Source organism: Ustilaginoidea virens, chromosome 3 (genome assembly GCF_000687475.1).
Source record: "Ustilaginoidea virens chromosome 3, complete sequence".
NCBI classification, from domain to species: domain Eukaryota; kingdom Fungi; phylum Ascomycota; class Sordariomycetes; order Hypocreales; family Clavicipitaceae; genus Ustilaginoidea; species Ustilaginoidea virens.
The window spans coordinates 2,686,337-2,704,491 of record NC_057318.1 but is presented as its reverse complement, the minus strand read 5'-3'; positions in this window follow the sequence as shown (position 1 = coordinate 2,704,491).

The window sequence follows — 18,155 nt, the reverse complement described above, 5'->3', positions numbered from 1 at the left end:
AGCTTAAAGATAGGAGTCAGCAAAGATATATAGGCTATAAGATAGGGTAGTCTATAGGGCTAGGGTTAGTATTATCTTACCTTTTATCTTATTTATATTAAGTACTAAAATAGATAGCGGTTTTAAGATCTAGCCGATTTATAGCTCTACTTTATCTACCTTTTATTCCTATTAAGAAAGTATATTAAGGCATTAGGCTTATAACCCTGGCCTATACTAAAGATAAAAGTTAAAGAGTATTAAAGTTTTAGCCTATTAGGCTTATCGCTTAGATATTTCTTATAGTTAAGCGAAATACTTTAGGTTCTTATAGTTAGTAAGGATAATAAAGAGAGAGGCTATTAAGCGGAGTTTTACTAACTATACCTTAAGGTAAGAGATAATAGTAAGGAGTTCCTTATTATATATAGTATAGTTTTATTTTATATCTAATAAGCGAGCGGAATAGTATATAATAGAATAGAATATACCGTCCTCCCTAAGCTATAATAAATAGCTATTAAAGGCTATATTAGAACTATCTGCCTTAAGGACTATCTCTTTATTAGGGTCCTATTAAGTAAGAATTAAAAATAATATAAAATACTATTTAAGCGCTTAGAATGCCGCCCTTTCTTCGTCTAACTATTAGAATAAGACCCCTTTTTTTATTAACCTAACTAAAGGGTCGATAAAGCGGGAGAAATCTAGGATAAAATTGCGGTAGAAATTAGTAAAACTAAGGAAATTATAAACGCCTTTTAATTTCGTAGATACTTCCTAATTCTAGATAGCCTTAATCTTTTTAGGGTTTAGATAGATTTTTTTTCCGGCTATTATAATATATTCTAGGTATTAGACCTCCTTTACTGCAAAGTTGTATTTATTAAGATCTAAATTTAAGCCGGACTTTTATAATTATTAAAAGACTTCCTTAATACGCCCTATATAATCCGCTTTTAATCTCCTAGTATAGATTAAAACGTTATGAAGATAGGCAGTTATAAAGTCTTTTAGTATATTCCCTAAGGCCCTATTAATATATCTTTAAAAGGTTATAAGGGCCTTAATTAGGCTAAATAGCATAATAAGCTATTTAAATAGTCCGAATTGTATACAGAATACAGTTAAATATTCATCGCCCTCTATAATATATATCTTATAGAATATTATATATATATCAATTTTAGTAAACTATTTCGCCTAAGATAGAGATTATAAAGTCTCTTTAATTAAAAGGAGGAGGTATTAGTCTTAGACTATAACCTTATTAAGGGCCTAGTAATTAATATAAAAATACTATCTACTATTCCCCTTTCTAGCTAATAGGACTAATATTACTACCGATAAGGAGCTTATATAAATCTATCCTTTATCTATTAAGTTAGATACTTATCTTTAAACCTTAAGTAATTAGTCTTATAGTATATTATATAATAGGCCCTAAGGTAAGTCTAGCTAGCTCCTATCTTTAGTTTTTTTAAGCTAGATATAGTAGTCTAATATACCTTAGTATAAAGGGAGACTAAAAGCTTTCTCTTTATTAAAAAGGTCGATAAATTCCTATAATTCTATTAGGAGCACCTATAGCTCCTATAATCATAGGGTAGAGTTTTAATAAAGTAAAAGTATAATATAAAGGATATATATTATCTCCTATAAGCTTATCGCAATAAAGGAGGTCAATTAGTCCCTAAAGCGTTTTACCTATTTTAGTATACTGTAAAAGATTAAGCTAAGGATATTTACTATAGTTAGGCCTTATTATCTTCTTGTCGATTCCTTAATAATAAGGCTGCCTATTAATCTGATCTTTAATTAGTACTATTTCGCCTATAGTATAATATTATAGTACTCTATTTAAGGCATCCTAAGGATAATATTATAAGTAAGACCTAAGATAATATAAAGTATAACTATAGATAGCTATCTATCGATATCGATTGCTATATAGATAATATAGGTTATAGAGGAATGCATTATCTTATATTCTTATAAATAGCTCTAAATATCTACTACCGTTCTAATTTCCCTATATTATAGTAGGCGGATAGGTTAAAGGCCTAACCGTTATACTATCTTTTTGCTTATAGTACTATAGTAGTTATATCCCGAGTCGATTAAGGTATTAATAAAGATATAGGATTTATATAAAATTGGTATTAAAAAAGGGTATCTATCTATTTATTTTATAATCTCCTTTAATTCCTTTTATAATTAGGCTGGGGTTTATATATATATCTTAAGCCTTTTAATAAGATTAGATTTAAAGACTATTTTTTTCCTAATCTTTATTGCTATTTTCGACTTTTATAATTTATAAGTTAAGTAAAGCCACTTTAGCTATATTAGGTCGGATTGCCGGCAGTAGGTAATATATAAATATCTAATACTTAAAAAAGCTATATTAAAGATAAAGACCTTTCTTTTTATAATCTTTATATTATTCTTTAGAGATTTATATTACCCTAGATATATATTAGTTACCCTTTAAGTCTAGCTTATTAACGCCCGATATTTATATATCGCCTTTAGAATCCTAGGCATAGGTTAATCGGAAATAGGCCAAGCTTAGTTAGTAGTTAATAGTTAAGTTAGTCTTAATATCGATAGTAATTTATCGGTAGCGGTCTACTACCGAATAGTAATTATAATAAGAGACCCTAAGGCTAATAATCTTATTAGCTATATGAGTATTAAGCGTTAATTAGAGATATTTTAGCTTAACCTCCTTAGGCTAATTAAGACTGCTAGTAAATATAAGTTTTTCTTTAAATTGCATAAAAAAGGTAGTAAAAGGTTCTTTAGGGCCCTAGCATAAGGAGTATTTAAGCTTAATAATAGCGCGATCCTACTAGTATAGGTCCTTAAAAAAATATTAAAGGTATTTAAAGAACTTTATTATATTATAATTATAAGCTATACCGTTCTTAAAGAAGGCCGCGACTTATAATTAGACTATAGACGAAAGGTTCTAAAAGATAAATATCTATTAGGTCTTCTCGTCTTTAATAAAGTCCCTATTAACCTTAAGCTTATATTATATAAAGGTCCGCTAGGCTATAAATATAGCCTTCTTGCTATTAAAGGGGTCCCCTATTAGGATCGGCTTGCATTTTAGCTAGCTATAGGTCGGGTCTTAAGCCGTAGGGAGGGGGGCGTTCTATTATGCGACTAGGACCGGTTAGGTAGCAGCCTAGGAGCTATTTAATTAGTTCGCAAGAAGGGTCTATAGCAAGGCAGCAACAGCAGCAAGGTATTGCGAGTTAGTATACATTTATACCTTTACCTGTTGTCACCCTATTATAAGCTGCTCCACTCGGGTATATATATTATATCGGGAGTATTATAGTCTTAGGTTCTCTCCACCTGTTTCTCTAGGTATATTTATCTCGATATCTTATATAGCCTGCATTATTAGCTCTATAATGTGAGGTTATAATAGTAAGGCTGAGAGAGTCTATTTAAATATAAAGGACTGGCCCTAAGGCTACTGCGAATAGGCGTCGAATGAATATATTAAATAGACTAAAGAGGAAAGAGAAAGGACCCAAATAAAGGCCTCTGAGTAGTCTATTTATGCCTATATGTAGTATAGGCCGATTCCTTAGTAAGGCCTTATGACCCCGTGCCGATGCTCCCTAGGCTAGTCGCGGGCGTAGCCCGAGTCCTAGCCATATTGTGGCGCGGGCGTAGCCCGAGCTTATAACAAATAAAAGCGAGCTTATCTATTTCACCTATATATATAAAGCAAATAAGACTAAAGTATAGCTTAAAACTATAATAATTTAGCTAAAATAGTGTACTAGATTTTTAGGAGTTAAAATCTATTATAAGCTAAAATAAAAAGAATACTATCTTAAGATCGTAAAAAAACTTAAGTAGTAGCAATTTATACTTATAGCAATAGCGGCCTCTACCTAAGGCTATTAATATTAAAAAATACGCCTAATCTATATGTAGGTTATCTAGACTATTATCGCCTTTAATATAAAAGTATAGTATACCCCTATTGCCCCTAGAGGGATAGCAAAAGGTATTACTAAATCCCTAGCTATAGAATAGTTAGCCTGCCTTTATATAATTACTAAGGCCTTTAAGACTATACTATTAAATTATTATTATTAAATTACTCTAGGGGGCTATTCTAAGCTAAAAATGCCTATCTAGTACTCCGGCAGATAATCCAAAAGGGAAAAACCTAAGGACCGGGGGGAAAACCCTTCCTACTAATATAATTACAATAACTAGGAAGTTAGGCCCCTAAGGGGGCCGATGGGTTTCCGGCATATAAGAAAGGTAGGTACGCTATCGCTTAGGATTATACCTAGCGATAGTACTAGGAAGAGTGTAAAAACGATCTAGAAAAAATAGGTCTGGAAAAAGGTAGGTCTAATATCTATAGGGGAGAAGTGGTCCTAGGTCGGTATACTATAAATCGAAAGTAAAGTAGAGGTTATATAGGCGGGGCAGCGCCAGCTGCGCAGTATATACGCCGGCTATATAGCATGCGTATCGCATAAGGGCATTAGATCGAGAATAAAGGAATTTTCTATTATTAAGGCTATATCGGCAGCGAATTAGCTATAAGGGGGATACTTAATAGAAGGCAAGCGGTATTAAGTCGGAGGTTAGGGTAAGCTAAATATAAAAAAAAGGCATAAAGGCCTCTAGTCAGGCGAGGATATAAAGGTATAAATGCCCCCCGACTTCTTAATCCCTTTTTTTCTTTTCTATAAGGCTATTATTTTTTCTATATATAATCCCCTTAAGCCCCGTTCTTTAGCGCTATAGGGATAACATTAACCCATACGGTAGGGCAATAATAATAGCAATAGTAGTAATATTAGCGACAGCAGTAATAATAGTAATAGCAAAAGTAACGGCAGCAGCAGTAGTATTAGCATTAGCAGCAGTAGCATTAGTAGCAATAGTAGCAGCAGCCACAGCAGTAGTAATAATAATAATAATAGTAGTATACCGAAAAAGTTAGTATCTTTAGATAAAAGGGTAGGTACTCCCTATTCCCACTATATTAGTATTATTAACCTATCTTTATTAGCCTGACGAGCTATAGGGATAGCCCTACGACCCTTACCTTATATAAGCCGAAGACCCTAACTATTAATACTATTCTTAGTAAAGTAGGACCCGACTAATCAACCCTTAATCTAACTAATATTTAAACAATAGTAATACGGTATAATACTATATAGGGCCTAGGGCGGTATATTTCGTATATACTATAGTAGGGAAGATTTACTATCCTTTTAAGCGGACTCTTAAGAACTAAAAGTCTATTTACGCCCTCTTAAGTGCCTAGGAGGTACTAGCTATAAAAGGGGAGGTATATATAAGATATAGGGGCTATATAGAATAGGTGCTAGTATAGATAGGTCGATAACTATTATACCCTCTAGTTAAGGGCGCAATAGGTATCGACTGCCTAAAGTAGGGGGAAGGCAGTAGTAGTAGTAGTAGTAGTAAGGGGGAGTATTACTTTTAGGATAACCTAAAAGGCATTAAACTTTAAAAAGTATAAGATAGAGGCATTAAAAGGCATTTAGGCCGTATTAAAGCTACTTATTTCTTAAGGGCAAAAGAGGGCGGCAAAAGGGGAGGGAGAAAAAAGGGAGAAAAAAAGGGGGCTACTATAGGGGCTAATAGGAGAGGGGGAGGGGGGGGGGAGGGGGGCTCTAATATTAATATTATAACTTTAGAATAGCTAAAAATTAAATGCTTTTATCTGCCTACTATATCTCCTCTCTTTTATATTAGGTTATTATTATTAGATATTAGGAGCGATATTAGGTAGTTAAGATTATCCTAAGGCCTCTATAGAGATAGGTCGCTAGAGTAATTAAGCGAGCTAGAACTAATTAAGACGGTTAAGGCTAAAAATCTAGTATATAAGTTAGCGGGTAAGGCTTAGCTTATTTAGGGCGATAGAGATCTTTAGGTAGTCTTAGAAAAGGCTTAGGCCGGTCTTATATAGCTATTAATGCTATCGTCTATAATATAGGCAAAAGAAGATTAAATAGTAATAGTCTTTAGGGGCCTCTTTATATTAGTAGAGAGGTAAAGGCATAATAGGAACTTAGCGCTAGTAAAAGAAGGAATTTAGCCCGATCTTTTCTATATAAAGTTAAATAAATATAGCCGATTTATATTTAAGGAGGCTATTATAGAGCTTAATTATTATAGCTATAGATTAGAAATCTAAGGCCCTCTCTACTACTATAGGCCTATATCGCCGCTATCTCGCTCTTATAGCGGCTTAGTATTTAGACTATTTAGTAAGCTACTTTTTTACTAGGTATTCCTTAGCTATTAGCTACTATAAGTCGAAGTCTAGGAATAGGATATATATCTAAAGTCCTTTATAATTATTGCAATTTTAAAGGTCACTATAAAGCAAAGCCTTACTAGCTAGCTAAATGGCACGAGACTGTCTGCGACCTGTGACTTAATCTTAGTATAAATACTAGATTCTTCACTAAGTCCTAAGACTATACAAGTGCTATAAAGCAGGGCAAGTGTAAAGGCAAGGCAAATATAAGATAACCAGAATAACGCAGGGAAGGTGGAAGTTAAGAGGCATGTAGTGCATTAACAGGTTCGATTGTGCTACCCTTCTACTATCTAGAAAGAAGGGGGAAAGCTATCCTATATATACACGAAGGAGGGGTGGGCCCAGGCATCCAAAGTAGCCAGTAAGAAAGCTCCCCGTAATGCTCGCTATGCCACGTATATGATACGTCAGCAAACCCACTATATCCGGCCTTTCCAACCACCCTAACCACCGCACTAGCAACTAGCCATTACGCTAGTAAACTAACCACCACGCTAGTATACTAGCCACCACACTAGTAGACTAGCCACCACACTAGTAACTAACCACCACGCTAGTAACTAACCACCACACTAGTGGACTAGCCACCACACTAGTAGGCCGCCACCATGCTAGTAGGCCACCACGCTAATTTAGCAATACCACACCTTTTTAACAAGGCCTACCTTACTTACAGTAAATAATCCACTGAAAATCCTTAAGGTAAAAGGCAAAGGCCTAAGGTAAGACTACCATAAGTCCAAGAGGCGGTATAAGGGCCAGAAGGTTAGTAGGCCAGTAGGGCATTAGGCCAGCAGCCTAGTAGGCTACTATAGGATTTTAACACCCCCTCTGATTAGTTACTATAATAGCAAGCTAATCGTATAAAGGATAGGGAAAGAAAATGCAGTAAAAGATGCTAAAGAAAAACATAAGAAAAACCTTAGTAAAAGTAAGTTAATATAAGTTAGCAGGCCCTAAGACCTAGTAACTCGCGGAACCTAGTAAATTTAGGGCCCGGCAGTAGCTTCGTAAGACTATCAGCAGGCATACTATTAGTAGGTAAGTAGGTAATTTTAACCAAGCCTAGCTGGGCTTGCTCCCTAATATACCGGAATTTTAATAGCATATGCTTAGTGCGAGCATGCTGATTAGGGTCGTTAGAATTTGAAATGGAGCCCTAGTTATCGCAGTATAGCAGTATAGGGCGTAAAATATCAATTTCCAGCTCCTTATAAAGGTTAGAAAGCTATTGTACCTTACGGATAGTCTCAAGTAAAGCATCAGATTCAGCTTCTAAAGTAGATAGCACTACTAAAGAGGCTCGTTTAGAACGCCAGCTAATAGGACCACTATTAATAGTAGTTAAGAAGCCTCCAGTAGATTTAGAAGTTTCTTTACAGCCAGCAAAATCGCTATCAGAATAAGCGGTTATAATAGGCTATTAGTTGCTTTTAGTAAAACAAATAGCTAGGTTCTCAGTGCCTTTAAGGTAACTAAAGCTGCCTTTTGCAGTATTTAGATGCACATTAGTTGCTTTCGACATAAACCGGGAGAGGTATTATGTAGGAAATGCTAGGTCGGGTCTAGTCATCATCATAAGCCACATTATAGTGCCAGTAAGGCTCTAATAAAGGCTCTGATCAGTAGGGCTAAGGTCTTTTCCACTAGATTCATTTAGAATCTCTGGTTGAAGTGGAATTAGCTAAAGTTTAGTATCCTATAGACCAAATTTAGCTAGGACCTCTGCTATAAATTAGGCTTGGTGTAGCCACAATAGACCTTCCTTTTTATTTCGTATAATCTATACGCTTAAGAAGAAGGAAGCCGGACCGCGGTCTTCTATAGCATAGACCTTATGGAATTTCCTTTTTAGCTGGTTAATATAAGTTATATTTGGACCAACTAATAGGCAATCGTCAACATAAGTGACGATAAAGGTGCTGGTTTGCTTATTATAAAAGACGGCAGCATCAGAAGCTAAAGGTAAGAAGCCTTCACTAGAAATCAGGTCTTTTAGCCGGTATTGCCATTCGCGGGGTGCTTATTTTAGCCCGTATAGGGCCTTCTTTAGTAAAATAGCTTGCTTAATAGAGGGATTAAAGCTGGCTTCTTTAAGTAAAGTTAGTAGCCATTGTCGTTGAATATCAGACTAAAGCTTGCTATCAGTTAGCAATAAGCTCTCTATAAATTCAAGAAATCCGTTAGGAATATCCATATAAATAGTCTCAGAAAGTTCGCTATTTAGGAAGGCGCCTATAAAGTCGATCTGCTCTATTTCCTAGTTATTACTCGTAGCCAAAGCCAGTATAACTATCAGAAGGAAATTATTTATTGTTATTTTATTTTATTATTTTTGGATATCTATCGCCGATAATCTCTACGCATCGCCGCATCATCAGATTGAGAAAGGTATTAAGTATTCAGTACTTATATTTATATGGCAGCTGCTAGTAAAGTTGAGTACCCAGTACTTACACACATTCCCTCACGCGCAAACATATGATGCATTACAAATTGATTATACCACTTTATCGTCGCAAATCTCGATGCACTACAAATGCACATTTCGCCACATATCTATGATATCACAGTATGGTCATGACATTCACGTCAGATTGATTTCACTAGAGATATTCTATGTTGGAATATTATGTATTTAAATCCCTAGATATTCCTACCTAAATAGTGGGAGGAATATATGGATGTATGCACATAAGCAAGAGTGCACAATTAATTCAGATTGTCCCTACGCCTTAGTCTCGTATCTTATCTGTGCCGTTACTTTTACCTTACTGCGATTTTACCATTCTACTGCCTTTATATCGGAGGGAAATTAGCTGTCTGTAATGTGGATATCGGTCATATCCGAGGGTGGATATGCCGAGTTCTCCCTAGATCAGTAAGCCCTTAGGGGTACCCCCTATCCCACTATAAATAGCTGGGAACATAAGTCTCTTAGAGAGGACTTAGTTCCTTTAATCAAGCATTATCGCATTTTCCCTATGCATTCTAACATGGTAGCAATTGCGTAAATATCACAACAAAAACCTTATTTTTATCCCTTACCTTATGGCCCAGCCTTAAGATCAATTGTTATCTTTATTTTGCTATAAAAGCCACTATTTTCCGGATCTTATTTGAGTAAGTTCTAGGTTCCCTGTTAAATCCGTTAAAAGCCTTATTGCTGATATACTCGTGTGGCCTCATTAATTAAAAAGGAGGCTATTTAGGAGGAAAGTAGCGATATTTCCTTTAAAAGTAACCAACCGATATTTTGACCGCTATTTTCATTAGATCAATTCGTGCCCTAAATATTATTATTAGCGAAAATAGGTACTATTACTGATAATAGCTCCAAACCAGCAGTTAGGCTGATGTCCCGATATAATTGGGATATCTGGTATAATTATATTTAAAAGCGTGCTTTAGAGGATGATATTTAGATATTTATTAACCCTAAGGGCTCGGCGATACTAAATATACCTCTTCTGCTAGCGTAAGAATTAGATGAACCTATCTATTCTATGCAGGCATTAGTATTAATACCTATATCGGCAGCAATAGCTAATTCATTAATAAAAGCTATAGATCGTGCCTTTTCTGCAAATACTAGAGCTGCAATAGCAGTTAGGGTATTATCGGTAGGACTATTATCCTTAGTAAGAATAAGAATAATCCGGCCGTAGTAAGTCGAAAATATTAAAGAAAACCACTACTTTAAGCCGATATAACGCCCTAATGGTATTAGTACTATAGAATGGATGAAATAAGCTAATATTTAGTATAACTTTTAAAACGACTGTTATACGATATTTAGTCGGAATCTTCGAGCGTATATAGTATGGTTCGAATCAATATTAAGCCCTAGCTATAAGATATTAGTAGTAGGCGATCGGAATATTCAAAGAAAAATTTAATGCCTAATAGAATATATACGACCAGTTTAGCTTATTATCTGGGAATACCTCGAAGAAAAATTTAAGCAGGCTATACGATATAACCTTAGAAGATATAATATAGAGGAATGGTTTAACGAAATCTCTATATTATATAAGCGATTAGTGTAAATAGATTTAATCTTTATCAATAGGAATATGCCTACTAAATAGCTAGCGGAAGCTCTTTATTAAAAGTATCCTACCTTTAAGGAAAAAATCCTTAATCGAATAGTAAAAATATAAGAATAGAATAAATATCTCGATTTTCTAACGATTATTAAATATATTTAGTAGAAATAAGAGCTAAAAGAGAAGGGGAAGGTTAGTAGTAGTTATATAGCATTTATAACTAACGATACTAAACCTTTATTATAAGCTGCTTCTAGCGATACTTCGGCTTTATCTTTAGTAGAGAAAAAGACCTACAAATACTATAGCAAGCCCTATATAGTAAAGGGGCCTTATTATAAGAATTATTAGATATTAACTCTATTAATAGCTCTAAACTACTTAAAAGATAGGATTAGCAAGAAAAGCTAGGAAGCTATATATAAAAAGATGAAAAAGGAATCTAAAGAGATATAAAATACATTTAAAGCCTTTTAAGATAAATATAAAGGCAAAAGCAAAGGTAAAGGCAATAACGATAATAATAAGGAAGAAGATAAATTAATAGAGAAAGAAAAGGAAGATAAGGTATTTATAATATCTATTCTTTCTATAGGAACTCACCCGGATAATTTAGGCCTTTTAAAGTCTTATATTATACTCGATAATAGTGCTTTAATACACATTTTTAACGATATAAAGTAGTTTACTAATATCGACTATAATATCAATAAGCACCTTATTCGTAATACTTATAATAATGTTTCAAAAGTTCTTAGTATTAGCTCTATTCGAATTATATTATAGGATAGAAGGGCCGTTACCTTTACCAATATTCTATATAATCCAATGATTATAGCGAATCTTCTCGCTATAAAAAAGATAAAAAATAAGGGATTATTTTAAAATAATAAAGTCGATGAGATTTACTTATGGAAAAATGGTTAATAAGAAGTTATCTTTTAAGTTTCTTAGGTAGAAGAGAGGCCCTATATCTTTTATCAAAATAGCAGAAACGATATGCCTATAGATGAATTTATTATAAGGGCTAAAAATGAAGCCTTAAATATTAATAAAGCCTATTTAGCTCGAGGAGATAGCCGCTAGCCTAAAACTTCAATAAAAACGCCTTATACTATCTAGCATACGCATTTTAAGTACCTAGGTCGAGATTCGATAGATCATATCTTTAAGGATATATTATAAATACCTAAGGAAAAAGAAGCTTCGAATTATAAGGTTTATAGCAGTATAAAAATCGTAAAGCAGATATTATAGTTATCTTATAAGCTTTCGATGCCTTAAGAACCCTTCAAAATAGTCTCTTTCGATCTATTTCCACAAACTATTGCTTTCAATAGTAATAAATATATAGCGTTATTTACCTACCGATTTATAGGAATAAAGTGCATTTTTATGATACCTAGAAAGACCGACCTACCTAGATATTAGCTAATCTTCAAGAATTAAGTTTTACGCCTATATAATATAGCGATCGCGATAGTTATCTCTAATAACGAAACGGCGCTTTAGACTAGCAATAGTTAGGAAGAAACTAAGCGGAAAGGCATTATAATTCGAAATTCGAGCCCTAGTTACTAATATTAGAACGGTTATACTAAACGTTCTAAAGGGGTATTAAAGACAAAGATAGCCCTTCTCAATATATAAGCAAGCTTTCCTAAGGAGTTATGGCCTATTATAGCCGAAGTAGTAGTATATTTACTAAATCGAAGCCCTAGGAAGTCAGAAAGACCTTACGATAACTAAAAGTCACCTCTTTAAATGCTTTAACTTTAGCTCTATAACAATAAGCCCGCCTAGAAACACCTACCGGTAGATATTCGTCCACAAATTCACCACCTCTACGCCTATAGATATAAGGCTTTCGTAATGACTCGCGATAGGATATTGCAGAAAGGTCTAAAGCTTAATTAAAAAGCTTACATCGGGTATTTAGCAGGCTATATCTCGACCACTTAGTACCTAATTTAGGTGCCTTCGTTAAAAAAAAGCTGCTAATTCAATTCTAGCTATATTACATTTAATAAGACCATTTTTTATTAAGATAAACGCTACTTACCGATTTCTAAATAATAGAAAGAGGCCCTAAATAGCCTTATCGATAATATTAAAGAAACACCTATTATTAACAACTTTAAACTTATATTATCTAGGAATTCAATTAAAAATATCTTTACTAACGATCCTATTATTAAATAGGCACTAAAAGCACAAAATAAAGCTACTAACGATGCCCCTTAACTAATAGAAATTAATCTTAAGGTTATAGATTACCCTAAAGAAGCTATTGCTTAAGTAATACTACTATCCTTACTATTTTCGCCTAAGCCTAACGATAAACTCGAGCCGATTACTCCCTTCGATAATATATTCTTTATAAAGCTCGAAGGAAATACTTACGATATATTCGTAGCTTCTATCGCGAAGCCTTTAGCTATAATAGAGGCACTATATATTACGAATATGCCTAAAGAGCCGGCAATATAAAGGGAGCTCAAAAAGCACCTTAAGCGCGAGGAATTTATCGCTACCGCGAAAGAAGAATATTTAAAGGTCACGAATAGGGAGATTAGGTATATTATTTAATAAAATAATTTATCCATCGACCCTTAGATTAAGCTATTAGACCTAAAGTAGGTATTTACCTATAAATGGGACTAAAATGGGTATCTCACCGGTTATAAGGCACAATTATACGTTTATAGTAATTAATAACCCTATAATCTTCGTAATATCTAGGCAATAGCGCTTACGGCATATACATTTCGGCTTCTTATAGCGTTAATATGCTTCTTTAACCTAGAAATACACTAATATAACTTCATTACGGCCTTTCTTAATATACCACTTAACGAGACTATCTATTGCAAACAACCTAACGGATTCCACAATAGTTTCACATTCATTAGGTTATTATGTGCCCTATACAGGCTTTAAAGGTCTCCGCTACTATAGTTTAAAGAGTTATTACGATTCCTATTGCAATAAGGCTTTAAATAGGTCTGCGAGGACCCCTATATCTTCATCAATAGCTTCCTTATTGTGTTCTTTTATATTAATAACCTAATCGTACTTTATCACAAGTTACAAATAGAGGCATTCGAATCGTTCTATATAGTATTAATAGCGGCATTCAAGATTAAGGATCTCGGCGAGCTATAGTAGTTCCTAGCAATTAAGGTTATTTACAACCATACAGCCGGAAAGTTATAGCTTATATAGAGGGCTTACTTCGATAAGCTGGCGATAAAATATAACCTTACCGCATTTAACGATACTAAGGACCGCCTTCCGGAGCACCTACTATATACTGTAAGACTTAAGGCATTCGATGAGATAGCTAAACCATATAATACGAAGCGATACCAATCAATAGTAGGCTCGTTAGTATATCCAATTATAATTATAAGGCCTAAACTAGGCTATATTAGATCACAGCTATTAAGATTCCTTTAAAATCTAAGTCTAGACTATTTACAAGCCGTAAAGAAGGCACTCGACTACGGCTATACGTGGAAGAATACCGCGATAGAATTCCAGGCTAATATAGCAGAAATAGAGGCATTTTCTAATGCTTCCTATGCCGATAATATTACGACGCGACAAAGCAGTTAGGGCTATATAATTAAGCTCTTTAGCGGCCCGATTATATATAAATCAGGTCAACAGGATACTATTACAACATCATTAATAGAGGCAGAGCTTCTTGCGATATCTCATACAGCAAAGGACGTTATTGCCTTTAAGAGATTATGCGAGGAAGTTAGGCTCCAATTATATGCCGATATCCCTATAATTTAATGCGACAACATCTAGACTATTCGCCTATTGAAAAAGGAATTCTTCAAGCTTGTAATATAGCTTCATCACATAGATATTTATTATCATTAGCTACGCCAAAAGGTTTAGAAAGGAACAATCGATATTATATAGGTTCTAACGGGCAATATAGTCGCTGACGGTTTCATAAAGCCTCTAATAGGCCAGAAATTTAAAATCTTCCGCCGGCAATTTAGGCTCGTTATTTTAAAGGGATCCTATAACGCCAGACCGTAGTCTCACGATATTAACCTTAGTGGTAAGGAAGAGCCTCAGAAGGATTAAAAGACACCCTAAAAAATCAGATTAAAACGGGTTTTTTTAATAGCTGCACTTGTTTCCTATAGAAAATTGGAATCTACGGTTTATTACTGTTTTCGTACTTTGTATGTATGCTATTGGGCCTATTTACCCCTGTATAGGTAGCCTGTTCAATAACGGCACCGTTATTTTGCGCACATCATTTTAAGTAGATTGATATTTCTACTTATTATCTTGCTTTGCACTGAATTTAGCTATATAGCAGGATATCCTTGAGAAAGCACATCCTAAAGGGGTGTGTCGGAGGGAAATTGGCTATCTATAATGTAGATATCGGTTATATCCGAGGGTGGATATACCAAGTTCTCCCTAGATCAGTAAGCCCTTAGGGGTACCCCCTATCCTACTATAAATAGCTGGGAACACAAGTCTCTTAGAGAGGACTTGGTTCCTTCAATCAAGCATTATCGCATTTTCCCTATGCATTCTAACACTTTATCCTTCGCATACTGCATTATCTTAGCAGGCGCAAAAACCACCGTTTTTATTTGATAGTTATAAGCCCGGTTTATACCCGGTAAATCGCTTTATTCTATCTATTTTATCCTATCGATTTCTCTCAGACTATTATTCGCGTGCATTTATTGCCAGCTGCACGCAGCTGTGCATAGGTTTGCAAGAGCGTAATTACGCATTCTATATAATATTAATCTTTTCTTGCTACTATATTTCTTATACCTCTGTGCTAATATTATTACTAGGACCGTATAAACGCGTGATAAATAGCGTGCAAACCTGCACAATCGCGCAAATTCTGTCACTATATTCCGACCTTCGCCGCGCAATAGGCATACCGACTACTTACCTGCGCACCTTCTATTATATCGTCGCTATCTTGCCAGATGATTTTCTACGATTAAATATTCTTTCCGATAAAGAAATCAGCCTCGAGCAAAAGTTCTGCTAAGGCACCCGTGCTGCCATACAAATTGCTAGTGCAAGGCACAGCCCAAAAGAACGCAGTAGTGCCGATACATTTGCCTATACGAAACATTTCTTCTAACTTAAGAAGCCGGCAAGCGACTTTTGACTACTAAGGCCGGAAGACCATAAGTATGGTATATTGTGACTGGATAATTAACCCCTTTTGCCTAGGACTATTTACTAGGACTATTTTGCCTTTTGGATTTACTTAGACTTTTTATTCCGTTGGATTTTCTTTGACTAAGGCTAGGTTATTATTCTTTCCTATTATTATTCTTTCCTATCTATCTTACCTATCTTACTTATCCTACCTATCCTTCCTTTCTACCTATTCTTCCTACCTATTCTACTATAGCTACCAATACCGACCTAGGAAACCCGGCAAACTTCTAACTGCTAGGCAGTAAAGACTGGTTTAAATGGATCTTAATTATTGAGAAGTTCGCTATCAACGAAAATATCTGGGCCTATATTAACCCTTCTGTGCAAGATAGGCCTACCTTATAACAGCCCGTTGAGCCTACTGCTTCTACTATCAAGCCTCATGCTTCCTCTATCCTTGATCTCGATAATTCTGATTTTACTAGGTTGCAGTATATGACGAATATCTATAGGACTGCCCTACAGGATTATAAGGATAAGAAAAAGGCTCTCGTCAATATCCAACGCTAGATTATCGCAACTATAGGCAACTACTACGATACTATAAGCCAGGAGAATGATATTGCCGCACAGCTATACCTGTTAAAATAACGCTTGCAGCCTACCACTTGGGACTATGAAAAAGATATCCGCCAGCGCTATACAGCTATACTGCGAAGTCCTAATAGGACTAAGATATCTAGCTGGATTACTTCCTATAAGAAAGTCTTTGCAGAAGCTATTAATATCAACCTACCAGATACATAAGGACTCCGACCAACCCAGGATTTTATCGACGCTATAGAATCTATTGAACCAGCCTTTTCTAATTATTGGAAGAATAGAATCAAGGAAAAGCAATGTAATAATAAAGAAGGATGGGAGAAGAAGATACCCGACGGTCATTATATCAGTGATTTATTTGAGCAAGAGTTTGCTACACAACAAAGAGCACAAGGTGCCTTTACTTCTTTCCAGGATATGGATACCAATAAAAATCAACAAAATAATCAACAAAAAACAACTGACATTACCAAGCCTAAACAACCATACGTTTATGGCCTTTTTCATCGCTGGGAGGATTGTTATGTTTTAAATCAGCAAAAGGCGCCCAAGGATTAGAAGCCCAATACCACTATACTTAACAAAATCCAATCCAAGTTTTCATCTGATCAGCGCTTTAAGGATATAGTTATCAAAGCATTGCAAGCGAAAGGAATCACGATTAATCCTATTGTGTTACAATTACCCTCTCCTTTTACATCACTAGGAAGTGCGTTTGCTAGCAAGGATAGTAATACGTTATACAACCTTATGCAACCCGAACCGACTATATTGTCAATAACTATTACTAGCCCACAGGCAAGCCCACAGGCATCTCTATCTATTACTAGCCCACAGGCATCCCTATCTATTGCTAGCCCACAGGCATCTCTCTCGACCACACCCTATCCACTTAAAGATTCCTGGATACTGGATAGTGGTTCCAATACCCACATCACCAACAATAAAGACCGGTTATTGGATTACGTTCCAAATATCGAACCGGAAACAGCATTTGCTAGTAAATCCAATCCTTCTATATTAGGATATGGAAGAGTGCGATTAAATACTAATAAAGGCATCTTCGAGCTACTATATGTAGCATATATACCGACGTTTCATACCAATGTGGCAAGCCTGGAGCGATTTATGCGTGCGAATTACCACTGGAACTCACAGACTGGCTGGATTATACACAATAAGGACCGTTTATTTTATACCAACCGGATGTTTGGCCAGCAGGTTATAGAGTATAGCGAAGTCGCTGTTGCTACTGCCACCACTACTACTACCACTGGGGATATTACGGTATCTTACCTTTCTGACGATACTACGGTATCTTGCCCTTCCACGTCTATCACCTCTGAGGATATAACGCCTTCATCTATTATTAGTAGGGAAGATCCTACTATACCAGATAAAAATATGTCTCCGTCAATCAACAATTCTGCGGCTACACAATACACAACATCTTATCCCATTCAACCCATTATAGCGACCATTACAGCAGTGGCTATCTCGAAGGATACCTAAAATGCGTCTGCCTCGGAAGCTACGGCTACAATATGGCATAACCGACTAAGTCACCGCGATAAGACATCCTTAGGTATAGAGGATAAAGTCACAGCGCCTTATTCATCGGCATAAAATAGCCTAGCTGAACGCTCGGGGGGTATTACACAAATACGTAGTGTTACCGTTGACAGTAGTAAAGCCACCGCTATACCACAACGACTTAAGATACACCCACTACAACATATCGATAATGCTTCTGAGTATGAGGATATAGATAAGCTCTATATATCTCACCCTTCTACTACTGTCATACCTGTTCCCACTACCCAGCCTTCTATACCTAGCCTAACCTTACCTTCGACTTCTATACCTATTAGTGAACAAGCTGTTCCTAGTAAACAACAACATCTTACAGTCCAGCCACCTACTCCAGCTTGCACACAACCTTCTGAAGCAAGTGCTGAGACTAGTCCTACACTACGAAGGTCAGCTAGGCTGGCTAGTAAGAA